The following is a 14,708-nucleotide window of genomic DNA, read 5'->3' on the forward strand; positions in this document are numbered from 1 at the left end:
TTATAGGAGTTACAAAAAATTAAAATTAATTGGAAGAAGAAACACTATTCTACAATGTACTTGTCAGTATTTACTAGTGAATATTGTTGTTGCTTGTTGTTCATAACAGGCAGTTCTAATTTTGTGATTATGGCTGCTTTACCCACAGTATTAGAGGGATCAAATTCTGGCACAAAATGACTGTTCTTTAATCTATGAAGGTACTTAAAACTACAATCGTTGTCACTGAATTTTAAATCAATCCTAGCTGCATATTGTACTATCTTCGTTTTACCAGCCAGTTTAGCAATTACAGAGTCGTTGACTTTAGATTGGGATTCCTGGGAACATGTATCATCCAGACGAGCGTCCCCATTTGTGTCAGAATAAATGTCACTGTAGCCCAGTTTCTTTCTTGTTTGAGGATCTGATATTTGTTACAGTTTCTTTCTCTCCAGCACATAACCTACTGTTGTTATCCTGTTCCATAAATTCCATGACATCATTACGTGCATTACTCGATGTAGTAAACCGTGAAGTTGCTGAAGGCAGCTTATCATTTTTCATTGTCTTATGTGAAGTAAAACTTCCAGTACCTTTGATTAATTTATATTTTTTGATAGCTTTTCCACTTTCTATTTTATAGAGTTTCTTTTCATTTTTAAAGACAGGATTTTCTTACAAATTTTCTGAACTTAATTTTTTATAGCTTCACACAATAATAACGCTCTTGTAACTTGTGGTGGACATTTCCCTTCTACAATTTTCTTCAGTTTTCTGTGAAGTATCTTCTGTCTTCTTGAGAAATCTTTGATGCTACTTCTTGTACCTCTCCATTTTATTTTTATATTTATTTTTCTCTTTCTCTAATTTCGTTGTTTTATTTTTCAGCTCATGTACATTTCTTCTTCTTATTTTATTTCCCACGTCTCTCCTTACAGAAATTCCTTCTGTATTTGGCCCAGGAAGATCTTGTTGGTTCACTCTTTCACTTGGCCCAGGAAGGTCATGTTCATGTGGTTCTGTACTGTGAGATGGTGTCTGTATATTCTTGAGCATCTACAGATTTTTTCCTTTGTTGTCGTGGCATTTTCTGGTCCTGTCACTCCATTCTCTCCTGATCTTTCTTCCTCTCTATTTGTCATGTCAGATATTTTTTTCTTCTGTTCCTCATATTTTTGTGGGTCATTTTTAATCCTTTCCCTGCTCTCCTCATACTGAGGCACCTACACACTCTTCTTTGCTCGATTTTACTCATATTTATTTCTGAAAGTGGACTGGTTGCATATTAAATTTTTGAGCTAAAATATTTTTACATTCAGTAAGTCTCACATCCTATGAAGGCAATACTTTTACATAATGCCCTAAAGACTAAAATTATAAAAGGTTGTGAATTGTAACTATAAGAACCTTTTAACTCATATTAATAACATCAAATGTAACAATCACAGCAGCATACATTTTCTTATTTTTTGAGAGACCTATCTAAAATGTACATATGCATAGGTTCCACTTAAAGGTTTTTTTATGACCTGTTTTATTTGTTAATATGTGTATAATAAAATAATGTGTTCCTACATCATATGGAAGTTAAATGAAGGCTAGCAAAAAATAGCTCATACAAGGAATTATTACAATTAGGCCTATTTAGTTACAGTATAAGCTAATTTATTAAACTCAGATATTATGAATCGTAGAACAAGAAAATGTACAAAGTTTTATAGCCTGGCTTAAATGTTCTTCACTAATTTATTAAACTCAGATATTATGAATCGTAGAATAAGAAAATGTGCAAAGTTTTATAGCCTGGCTTAAATGTTCTTCACATCCGTAGTCACGTCTACGGACACACCATGTCCGTGGATGTGACATCTACACATGCATACATTATCACAGGTTATTTTACATCTAAATGTATAGTAGTAATGGGCACAGATGTGTCACAGGGAAGACAACGAGGCACCAAAATTTACGTTAACAGCAGTCTTTCCTCTCACAAGTAAGTCAGCAACTACATCATACAGGAATGTCTTGATAAAATGGCTGCTTAACAGTCTTCATCAGTATTATCGTAAGACCGCTGCTCCCCTCTGTTGGACTCGTAGCAATTAATATCGTTGTCTATGGACGACACAAAATTTGGGGAGACGAGTTTAGAATATTGTAAAAAATATTCCCTTTTGTGATTTCTTTTTAAGTTAAAGATGTGTTAATGTCTAATGTGTGTATTTTTGGAAAATAATAATTTAATGCTTACAACATTTAAGAAATTTGTTTTAAACTCATTACAACTGTGCAAACTGAAGCTGGGGACAGTCCACGGACACGGTACATCACATTCCATAGACAATTTTTAAAATTAAATTATAATAATTCATGAAATGATAATTAAATGGACACCCTAGCTGCAAACAGGCGTTGATGTACTTCATTGGGGACATGTTGAAAATGTGTGCCCCGACCGGGACTCGAACCCGGGATCTCCTGCTTACATGGCAGACGCTCTGTCCATCTGAGCCACCGCGGACACAGAGGATAGTGCGTCTGCAGGGATTTATCCCTTGCACGCCCCCCATGAGATCCACATTCCCAACATGTCCACACCACTACATTCGTAGTGCGCCTAATAGATGTTTGCCCATCATACTCATTACTCGTGGCAGATTAATCTACCAAGTCCCGTACGAGTTCGGGCATAGCGTGTGCGTTCGCACACAAGAAGGTCAATGGCCAGGAAGCCATATTTTAACTATATATGACGGTAGTATCTGTTCCCGAAAGAACAGTTACCGTAGATGACCATGATGGGCAAACATCTATTAGCCGCACTACGAATGTAGTGGTGTGGACATGTTGGGAATGTGGATCTCACGGGGGGCGTGCAAGGGATAAGTCCCTGCAGACGCACTATCCTCTGTGCCCGCGGTGGCTCAGATGGATAGAGCGTCTGCCATGTAAGCAGGAGATCCCGGGTTCGAGTCCCGGTCGGGGCACACATTTTCAACATGTCCCCAATGAAGTACATCAACGCCTGTTTGCAGCTAGGGTGTCCATTTAATTATCATTTCATTTCTAGCAAAGCTGCATGGTCATCCACGGTAACTGTTCTTTCGGGAACAGATACTACCGTCATATATATAATAATTCACGTATTTTTGTCAAAATAGTACCTTACACCATACATTTTAATAACTTTGGTATAGATTTAAGAGCCTGTAAAGATTTTTGTATCACATATTGTACCGGAACAAGACAGATCCGTTTTTGTAAGAGTGACGCAAAGGTAACTTTCATTGCTGGAGCCGCACTTAACCCTCCGTTGCTCGCACGAACACTCGTCATCCACATTATTATCCCACTCTGCTTTATCTGAGTGTGCTGGATTAAGGTCGCGCCATTTCCAGTACCTACCCGTTAACTCTCCATCTGTTAGTTTCAGCCATCATTGGCTTTAAGTTACCCAACTTGCATTGTTTATGAAACGTTGGTGTAGCCTGGAGGGCGCTGGTCATCCGCGCGAGCACTAACGCTACAATTTGAAACAAAGTTGTGTATGCTACTTTACTGCTTTCCTAGAGTTAATGCAATTTTCAATGCGTGATTTCAGTTGTTAAAATTACAGGAAATTCGCGTTTTACCTGGAATACTTACCTATGAAAAGTAAATATTGTCTACACTTTTAGTTTGTGGAATAAATGCCAAAGGTAAATAAACCTTGGACAGAGTTTAGCAGAAAAAAATGGCTCTGGGCACTGTGGGACTTAACATCTGAGGTCATCAATCCCCTAGACTTAGAACTACTTAAACCTAACTAACACACATCCATGCCCGGACTGAAGCGCCTAGAACCGGGAGTTTAGCCGAGATCCTGATGTATGGCTAGAATGGTTGCAAGAACTAAGTGATGAAGATCCTTACAGTGATACTGCTGACTTAGAAAACTACGATGTGTTCATGAAAGCGGTCATCATTCAGGAACAGAACAAGAACTGTCAGAAAATGATGGTTGGTTGGCTTGGACCAAACTACAAGGTCATCAGTCCCTTTTACCTCAAGCAAACAAGCCTCAAGGTAAAACAATTAAAAACAACGGAGTTAGGGGAAGTAAATGGGCGTAAAAGTAACGGGGAACCACACCGAAAGACAAAACGAAAGAAGCGAATCCAACGGCGGAACGTGCACTAAAAGGAAAGGTACAGGAAGGTATTAAAATCGTATAACAGATGGCTTGGGTTGGCTAATCACAAAGATAAAAAAAGGATGAGCTAGCCACTCTGCAACATGCTAAAGTCGCCAGCCTCAAAGACAAGACGAGAAGAAAACACGCAGGAAAAAGACAAACAACAAGGGAAACTAAATGCAAAGTAAGAGCGACGAAGACGGGAAATGGAGGGAGGGTGGAAGCCTGGGAGAGAAGGAAAAACTGATGAACCTGAATCACTGGAAGAAGTAGTTCAAGAGGACGTATTTCTTTTATGAAAATATACCTAAATGAAGGAAAAGTAAATAGCCTATCAATGCTAGAATAAGAGCTGTAATGTTATTACGCATTTATCTGGACCGAAAAATGAAGCTCGTATTAAAACGTCAGAAATAGATATTACAAAGTTATTCTTGAATGAAAATATAATACCCGTTATTGCAACATGTACTAATATTTATACCATCGGAGTTCGTCGCAATTTTTCAAGGGAAAGGGATGCTAAATAAACTGATATTTAGAGATCAGAGCTTTATCGTTTTTTAATATCTGTGTGGATCTTTGAGACGTTCTAGAAAGAGTTTATCAAAGTTGAGGGATAACTCAAAGGGCTACAGCTTGAATCATGCTACTTATGCATGAGTAAAAACCGATTCATTTTGCACTTCAGGTTCCTCAGATTTGATAGTATCCTTGATAGAGGTGTTTACAGAGAGAACAAGGTGGCTGCCATCCAGAGGCACTGGAGCTATTTACGAACAACTAACAAAAATATTTATCACCTAGTGTATACCTTGCTTTTTTGTGTATTAAATGTATTATATTTAGATTGAAGTAAAACGCTTCTAAACTCATTCATATCGACCGTTAGAAGTGTCAAAATACGCCGTTTATGTTGTGAATAACACCTGCCATATCAGCAATTATTACGCAAGTAACGGAGGGTTAACGTTCTACAGTGCTACATTTACCCTACCGTTGTAAACAAGGATCGCCAGCCTCGCTTTGACCCCTGAGACAGAGTTAAAGTAGTAACTAATCCTGTATAACCAATCAGTGCCTCGTAGCAGTCCAACTACTCTAAAACATGTCTCAGATCAGACCACTGGACTGGAAAGCCACCATCGCAGACACTATAACGTCTCCAACTGTTTATGCAACTCCTCCAACAACAGTCTCAAGTGAGACGAAGGAGCACATGTACAAAAAAACCACAAGTTTCCATTGGAACAAACGAATTTCATTGTGTTTTAGGAGAAGACTTCAAAGACTGAAGAGAGCTTTTACCTTAAACGATGGGCCTCTGTCGGTCATGTCGAGGCTCCCAGTGACTAAGCTGTATCACACCTATTGTAAGCACGTGGTTGCTAGCTCGCACCCATGTGAACTCACAACCTAGCAGTCTTCCAGGCTTCAGGATGCCGAGCAGAGGCAGTCAAGTAGGGAGTCCTCACTCCAGTAAAGGGGAAGTAACAAACATCAGCTCCTGTCCAACCAAACCCCGCAGTGGTGACAGCTGTTAATGCTATTTGCATCATGAAAGGCGACTAACCTTCCCCCGTGGACACACACGAAGGAAGACGAGCACACTTCAGATAGTTTCGTGATACTCTTGGAAATCCATCATACGGGATCGTCCGCATGTCCTTATGTCAGAGGAGGAAACCCTACGTTTTTTGAGCAGACGTTATATCGTCGGCGTCAGTCATAGATGTGCCGAATCTGTGACGGCCATTTTCCGACTAGTCTAATCCCTCCGTAGTTAGAACTGGCAGTAGTATTCCACTTGTAGAACTTGAATTTTTTGCGAAGTCCCTCTGCACAGTCTACATGCTCCTGTATAGTTGTTTACGTTCATAGCTGGAAAATGAATATCTACTGAATTTTAGTGTTCGTTCCTTGGTATTCGGTTTTTCCCAAACATTTCCTCAATTAGCCGAGTCCATTGCAGGAGTCTCTACAACAGGAAATATTGCCACCCCAGTTTACGAAGTTAATCTTACAGCAGGTAGATGCTGACGTACATATCTTTCGGTCACAACAATCTACCCAATTTTGATGAAATACACTCCTGGAAATGGAAAAAAGAACACATTGACACCGGTGTGTCAGACCCACCATACTTGCTCCGGACACTGCGAGAGGGCTGTACAAGCAATGATCACACGCACGGCACAGCGGACACACCAGGAACCGCGGTGTTGGCCGTCGAATGGCGCTAGCTGCGCAGCATTTGTGCACCGCCGCCGTCAGTGTCAGCCAGTTTGCCGTGGCATACGGAGCTCCATCGCAGTCTTTAACACTGGTAGCATGCCGCGACAGCGTGGACGTGAACCGTATGTGCAGTTGACGGACTTTGAGCGAGGGCGTATAGTGGGCATGCGGGAGGCCGGGTGGACGTACCGCCGAATTGCTCAACACGTGGGGCGTGAGGTCTCCACAGTACATCGATGTTGTCGCCAGTGGTCGGCGGAAGGTGCACGTGCCCGTCGACCTGGGACCGGACCGCAGCGAAGCATGGATGCACGCCAAGACCGTAGGATCCTACGCAGTGCCGTAGGGGACCGCACCGCCACTTCCCAGCAAATTAGGGACACTGTTGCTCCTGGGGTATCGGCGAGGACCATTCGCAACCGTCTCCATGAAGCTGGGCTACGGTCCCGCACACCGTTAGGCCGTCTTCCGCTCACGCCCCAACATCGTGCAGCCCGCCTCCAGTGGTGTCGCGACAGGCGTGAATGGAGGGACGAATGGAGACGTGTCGTCTTCAGCGATGAGAGTCGCTTCTGCCTTGGCGCCAATGATGGTCGTATGCGTGTTTGGCGCCGTGCAGGTGAGCGCCACAATCAGGACTGCATACGACCGAGGCACTCAGGGCCAACACCCGGCATCATGGTGTGGGGAGCGATCTCCTACACTGGCCGTACACCACTGGTGATCGTCGAGGGCACACTGAATAGTGCACGGTACATCCAAACCGTCATCGAACCCATCGTTCTACCATTCCTAGACCGGCAAGGGAACTTGCTGTTCCAACAGGACAATGCACGTCCGCATGTATCCCGTGCCACCCAACGTGCTCTAGAAGGTGTAAGTCAACTACCCTGGCCAGCAAGATCTCCGGATCTGTCCCCCATTGAGCATGTTTGGGACTGGATGAAGCGTCGTCTCACGCGGTCTGCACGTCCAGCACGAACGCTGGTCCAACTCAGGCGCCAGGTGGAAATGGCATGGCAAGCCGTTCCACAGGACTACATCCAGCATCTCTACGATCGTCTCCATGGGAGAATAGCAGCCTGCATTGCTGCGAAAGGTGGATATACACTGTACTAGTGCCGACATTGTGCATGCTCTGTTGCCTGTGTCTATGTGCCTGTGGTTCTGTCAGTGTGATCATGTGATGTATCTGACCCCAGGAATGTGTCAATAAAGTTTCCCCTTCCTGGGACAATGAACTCACGGTGTTCTTATTTCAATTTCCAGGAGTGTATTTTCAACATACAGCAGGTTCGCGCTCAACTTCAACAGTTCCTTATCCTCTTCAGCTTGTGTCTGGGTAAGTATTCTCCTCACTATACTTGTGAAAATGCGACGAGAGGAAGATTTGCTTTCTTTGAATACTGCTTGTAAGTGTTCTTACTGCTCTGCGATGCTGTCCTTAGTAGATGTAAAATGGGCCCGGTGCACCAGCGTTCGAAGGTTGCCCGTTGTTTGTGAAGGATGGTGCCGGCTACATTCCTGTGTGTACTGATCTGTAAACTTGGTTTTACGTTAAAATAAATATTCTAAGGACTCGGGCACTTACCGATTTGCTAGACGGATAGAAATGGTAAATAGCAACATCTTCCCATTTTCTGTCGCAAATTAGATACTCACGCACACTGTAAAAGTACCAACTGGAAATTTAGGTTTCCAAGCAAATGCTGAGCTACTTGCGAAATATGCTCAAGTCAGACTGCGGTCCTCGACGCTGACACGTATGCCAATATCTCGTAAGATTCGCGCGAAGAATGGATCAGGAGAGGAAATAATTATTTTGTTGTAGCTGATCAGCCTTGAAATAAAGACTATTTTTCACAAGTTTGTGGAAGATTATAACAGACGAAGAAATGAAATCCTTGAAGGCCGATAACGAACAAAGAGAGGGCCCGACAAAAGGTCGCCTTTCATCGCAGTTAGGCAGTTCTCACAAAGAAGCGCCGACGTAATCGGAAGTCTTTTGCATCCGCTAATTCAGGTTTCTCTGAAATTACTTCTGCAGGAAGCTTCATAAGAGGCGGAGGTGGATGAAAAGAGAAAGTTTGTGAGTAGTTTTAATGGGTAAGAAAGCACGGGATAGTCTTCTTCATTACTTTTCTGAGAGGGCTGATATCTCCGCTAGAATGATCGTAACGTCCCACCGTGAAACTGTAACTTTTGCTAAACGGAAACTGTCAAAGGAAACGGTAATTAACTCCTGTGACAGAGCTGAAGAAACACGCATTACGGACGAAAATTAGTACCGTGGGCATCTGAACATTATAGTGTTGTGGATATAAGGTATTATCGCGAGAATTTTTAGTTGTGTACGCAATGAAGACAAGTTCACCTGGTGCACTCGTAGACATTCAATAAAGGTCCGTCGCCACCAGATTGAAAAATTGTCCCTCGCTGCACATGTCACAATTTGCGTTCCTCTCCTCCATGCGCGTCCGTGCACTGCCCAGTCTGTAACGATTATGACTAATTATCCAAATACGTCAAGCTGTTTCGTCGGCACAAGAAACTGGATAAATACTACCCAAATAAGTGATCTGGGATACTATTGTAGAACCAGTTAAAACCACATCCCAGCAAAACACCAGTGTGCGCGTTCCATCTGAGGAACAGACGGGCTATCAGGACACGTCGAACGACTTGGAAAGGAGTGTAGCTGGAACACAGTTTCTGGACCAAATATTTTGGGGTCACTCTTGACCGTACATTAACTTTCAAGCGGCGCTCTCTGAACGTAAAACACAAAGTAACAACACAAAAATGGTTCAAATGGCTCTAAGCACTATGGGACTTAACATCTGTGGTCATCAGTCCCCTAGAACTTAGAACTACTTAAACCTAACTAACCTAAGGACATCGCACACATCCATGCCCGAGGCAGGATTCGAACCTGCGACCGTAGCGGTCACGCGGTTCCAGACTGAAGCGCCTAGAGCCGCACGGCCACACCGGCCGACAGTAACAACACACTGCACAAAATTACGGGAACTGTGGTGCAGAAGCATAAAAGATTAAAACTCTAGCTTTATCTTTGTGTTACGCAGCAGATGAATATGTTAGCCCCATTTGGCACAATTCTGCTAATGCTAAACAAGTGGATATCACTCTTAACGAGTCGAGTAGACACATTACTGGATGTCTGAAACCTACAGCGCGCAATTCACTCCACCATACCTCCGGACATCAGGCGTGAAGTAGCCTCCTGTAGTGTGAAGTGACTAGGTGATCTCGATGCCAAAAGTACTCGTGTCCCGTCGAGACGGCGCGTGGCTTCTGAGACAGAATAAAAGGATGTATAACACAAGCTCTGAGAAATTTCAGAAGAAAAACAGTCTCGGTTGCGAATTGTTTAACGTCAATGACGTATTTCACCCTTTTGGGGCATCATCCGACTGTCTACAAAAATAAGAAAACCAAACGATTAGATACAAATGGAGGAAAGGGGCATGGTCCTATCGTGCACGGCTACACAGGGAATGTGAACTAAAAGTGATGAAAACTTACGTAAAAGTAGCTGGATACGTGAACCATCAGTCATAAAACCACATGTAATGTAACCGGATATATAACCCATCCTTCACGATACATCGAAACCATGAAATGGACCTAGTGAAAGGAGAGAAACAGGCAGAATAACACCGAGAAAGTACAAATATGTGTCGGAAACATTTTCCGCGGTTATCGTACACTATGGGATCAAAAGTACCCGGACACTCCCAAAAACATACCTTTTTCATATTAGGTGCATTGTGCTGCCACCTACTGCCAGGTCAGTAGTCATTAGATATCCTGAGAGAGCAGAGCGGGTGCTCCGCGGAACTCAAGGGCTTCGAATGTGGTCAGGAGACTGGGTCTCACTCGTGTCATACGTCTGTACGCGATATTTCCACACTCCTAAATATCCCTAGGTCCATTGTTTCCGATGTGATAGTGAAGTGGAAACGTGAAGGGACACGCTGCTGCTCACATCTATTACTTTCCCCTCTTTGGGGAAGTGTGAGGGGGAGTTTGTAGCCTTTCGGCTTTTACTCCCCTGTGAACGTGTGTGTGTGATTTTTCTATAGTTTTTTGGTGTCTGTGACTTGTGATGTTTGTTGTGAGTGAGTCTGGTACTTGCCTGAGGTAGGCGAAAAGATTGGTGTTGTATGGGAAGGAACTGGATTAGGGATTGGGTATTGGGATTTTCTCTTCGACTTAATCGTCGAAGATCGTCATAGGGCGCTTATGCTTATCGCGGGACATGTCATACCGACCTAGGGAGTGGATGAGCGCGTTTCCGGATCTGGAAGAACCCTCATAGAAGGCCCTTGCCAGATCCTGGAAACGCTCTCTCAGGAGTGGGATTTCGGCTGCGGCGTGCAAGTCGTCTGTGGGGAATCCAAGAGGTAGGTGCCCTTCTGAGGGCGCGGTTCTGCAGCCTCTGGAGTTTGTCCAGGTGCTGCTTTGTCGCGTATCCCCAGACAGGGCACGCATACTCCATTACTGGCCGGATCAGGGCCTGGTAAACATTTACTGCTACTGGGCAGGGGAGGGAGCTGGTTGTGTTCAGGATAGGGTATAGGATGGACATTCTGGCGCAGACCTTCCTGTGGACCTCGTCTATGTGGGGTTTCCACGTAAGACGAGAGTCCAAGGTTACGCCAAGGTACTTGGAGGTTCTGCACCAGGCGAGTTGGATTCCATTTAGGTGAAGGTGGAGGGGGGGACGTTGAGGAGGTTCGCGCCTTCCAAGCCTGCGGGTAATCAGCATTGCCTGCGTCTTCTCAGAGTTGATGGTGATGCGCCAGCGACGGGCCCAAGTTTCTGTGTCATCTAAAACCTTTTGTAGCCTACGAATGACCAGGTCCTTGTTCGCGTTTCTCGCGAAGGGACACGTAAAGCACAAGAGTGTACATGCTGCCCTCGTCTGTTGACTGACAGAGACCGCCGACAGTTGATGAGCGTCGTAATGTGTAACAGACAAACATCTATCCAGACCATCACACAGGAATCACAAACTGCATCACGATCGTCTGCAAGTACTATGACAGTTAGGTGGGAGGGAGAAAACTTGGATTTCATGGTCGAGCAGCTGCTCATAAGCCACACATCACGCCGGTAAATGCCAAACGACGCCTCGCATGGTTTAAGGAGCGTAAACATTGGACGATTGAACAGTGGAAAAACGTTGTGAGGAGTGACTATCACAGTACACAATGTGGCGATCCAATGGCAGGAACAGTAAAATTGGGAGGCGGTGGTGTTATCGAGTGGTCGTGTTTTTCATGGAGGGGAATTGCGCCCCTTGTTCTTCTGTGTGGCTCTATCACAGCACAGGCCTACACTGATGTTTTAAGCACCATTCTTCCTTCTCACTGTTGAAGAGCATTTCGGGGATGGCGATTGCACCTTTCAACATGATCGAGCACGGCCTGTGGCGGAGTGGTTACACTACAGTAACATTCCTGTAATACTGGACGGCACAGGGTCCTGACTTGAATCGTATAGAACATCTTCGGGATGTTTTGGAAAGCCGACTTCGTGCCAGGCCTCACCGACCGACATCGATACCCCTCCTCAGTGCAGCACTCCGTGCATTATGGGCTGCCATTCCCCAAGAAACTTTTCAGTACCTGATTGAAAGTATGACTGCGAGAGTGGTAGCTGTCATCAAGGCGGGCGAACACCACTGAATTCCAGCATTACCGATGGATGGCGCCAAGAACTTGTAAGTCATATTTTCAGCCGGGTGTCCGGATGTTTTTGATCATATAGTGTATCTTACCTTGAGCACACCAGCCGGATCGGCCGTGGGAGTACAAGATAGGGCCATATTTACAAAACTGCGGTACGAGCCGCCCACGGCACAATGTCTGAATAGGTGCGCACACAAACATTACTATGACAAATTGAGATAAACGTGTTCGAATCCTGCCTCGGGCATGGGTGTGTGTCATGTCCTTAGGTTAGTTAGGTTTAATTAGTTCTAAGTTCTAGGCGACTGATGACCTCAGAAGTTAAGTCGCATAGTGCTCAGAGCCATTTGAGGTAAACGTGCCGCGTATAGCGCGGAAAGAAGTACCCAGGTAGCGCGCATGACCGGCTTAAGGCATATTTTCAAAAATGAAAGTAATTAAAATTCATATAAGCAAAGCAATGCAGACACATAAAACCCGAAAATTAAATAAAAGTAACCCCATATAAAGAATAGGTAAAATTATTACATGAAAAGCAAAAAATCAAAATATGTTATTGAAACTCCGACTTTTTTTAATCGCAGGTGACTTAACCACTTTATGTTTTTTTATAACTTATGTTTTTTATTTTAACTGCTAAGTATTTTTCTCCTCTTTGCAATGCTTAACACTGCCCCGATCCTAACATCTTGAAGTTTTATCGATTCAGAATGCATATGCTATGAATGTAGTCCAAAATTTAGGTGTTTTACTCCTTGTAACAGAGTTTTAATGACATATTTTATTTCATTGGATGGTGTCACCGGAAAATCTAGCTATTGGTCTCACTGAAGAATGGCTCGTCTGGAAAACTCTGGACAGATTCAAAAGAGACAACTTCAGAAATGGGGTTATTCCGCATCTTCAACGCTTTGTGGCAGTTGCGTTCAACAAACTACGGAACACTTATATCGTAGATTATTTTTGCAAGATGCACCATTGCATCATTGCACCTGATGACCGCTAGTTCTGAAGCGGTAGGGATTGCCAAATACTGGACTAGAGTGTCTTAGAATGCCATCTTTCTTACTATTTCTTTTGTTTCCACATTCTTTTAATGCATTCTTCAAATTCTACATCAGCATTAGTTAATAACTGTCTGTAACGATGTAGTTCAAACCGGCCCGGAGAGCCTCGGCCCGAGGATTAACGACGAGGGTTGGTGTGTCGTTCAGCATGGATGTGGTTCGTAGCCGGTTTACCAAACCACAGTAGGTCAATATCGGACTGGTACCGAAGTCTTGCCCCAGATACACGATTCGTAAACATTCAGAAAACTTTCGCCCACTTACACATGAAACACACTACACGCAAACAGTTGGGGTACACATTTTCCGCCGGCCGAAGTGGCCGTGCGGTTAAAGGCGCTGCAGTCTGGAACCGCAAGACCGCTACGGTCGCAGGTTCGAATCCCGCATCGGGCATGGATGTTTGTGATGTCCTTAGGTTAGTTAGGTTTAACTAGTTCTAAGTTCTAGGGGACTAATGACCTCAGCAGTTGAGTCCCATAGTGCTCAGAGACACACATATTCCGTCCCGGGCGGTAATGGGGTGGCAACAGGAAGTGCATCCGGCCACTCTTTAATTAGGCATGTCAAATCCATTAGTAACACTGCCCAACTTGCGCAGAAAAGGGAAAAAGGATCCGTAAAAAGAATAAAGACTGTGGAGTTCAAAAACTATACCACTGTAGACTATGTCCTGCAGCATGTACTACTATTGCAGGGCCGGCCAAACGCTGCACAGTGTGCAGACGTGCGGAAGTGCTGCACATGTGCGCACGTGTGCGACAGCGACATCTGTTATTAGACATGTGTCCTAAATGAACGGCGGTTGCTCGACTTCCCTGTTTATGTGGTGCAAGCAAGAGCGCAACATATCCAGTCTCGTTTACCCCTGGTAACCGTAACCTTAACAGAGAAGTACTGAGAAATGCCAGGTACTGTGAAAAAGCAAAGGACGGGAGATCTATGTTCTCAGCCGTTTAAAAATGACTGGGAACTGAAATTCTTTTTTGTATCCGTTGGTGGAAACTCACAATGTTTGCTGTGCCGCCGAATAATAGGCGGCCAGCGTAAGTTTTCAATTAAAAGACACTACAATAAATATCACAAAGACGAATGTAGTGTACTCAACAGTGAAGAACGGCAAGCAAAATTAAATGTCCTTAAGAAAATGGATGAGACACATCAACTCGATTATCAATTCTCATGACCAGTGATAAACGTGTTTGGATTTATTCCTTTCATAATTAAAAATTATTGTTTACTAACTGTGCATTATTCCCTCATTCTGCCCCATGTTACATTATTATCAGGAAAGTTGGTCATTAAATAGATTGTTCCAATGTATACTTACATTTAGGGATTTTTTTTTTTTAATGTGTGAAGGGCTACGCTCAGCTGAAGTCGATAAAACATAACATCCATCTAATTGTCGGTTATTATGCAGATTTCAGACGTAACTGATGAAAGATATAGCAATAATAGTATTGAAATAACAGGTGATCATCGAGAGGTCTGCGGTTATGATTCTGTTCAGAGGTCAGTGAGACATAA

The 14,708-nt window shown here is 43.8% G+C and overlaps 1 non-coding gene across 1 annotated transcript; it reads left to right on the top strand.

Moving 5' to 3' along the window:
* Nucleotides 1-2,897: 2,897 nt before the first annotated feature.
* Trnat-ugu (transfer RNA threonine (anticodon UGU)) lies at nt 2,898-2,972 on the top strand. The gene has a single exon. It is a non-coding gene; the product is annotated as a tRNA-Thr (tRNA).
* Nucleotides 2,973-14,708: the final 11,736 nt, after the last annotated feature.

Source organism: Schistocerca nitens, chromosome 7, assembly GCF_023898315.1.
Source record: "Schistocerca nitens isolate TAMUIC-IGC-003100 chromosome 7, iqSchNite1.1, whole genome shotgun sequence".
Taxonomy (NCBI): Eukaryota; Metazoa; Arthropoda; class Insecta; order Orthoptera; family Acrididae; genus Schistocerca; species Schistocerca nitens.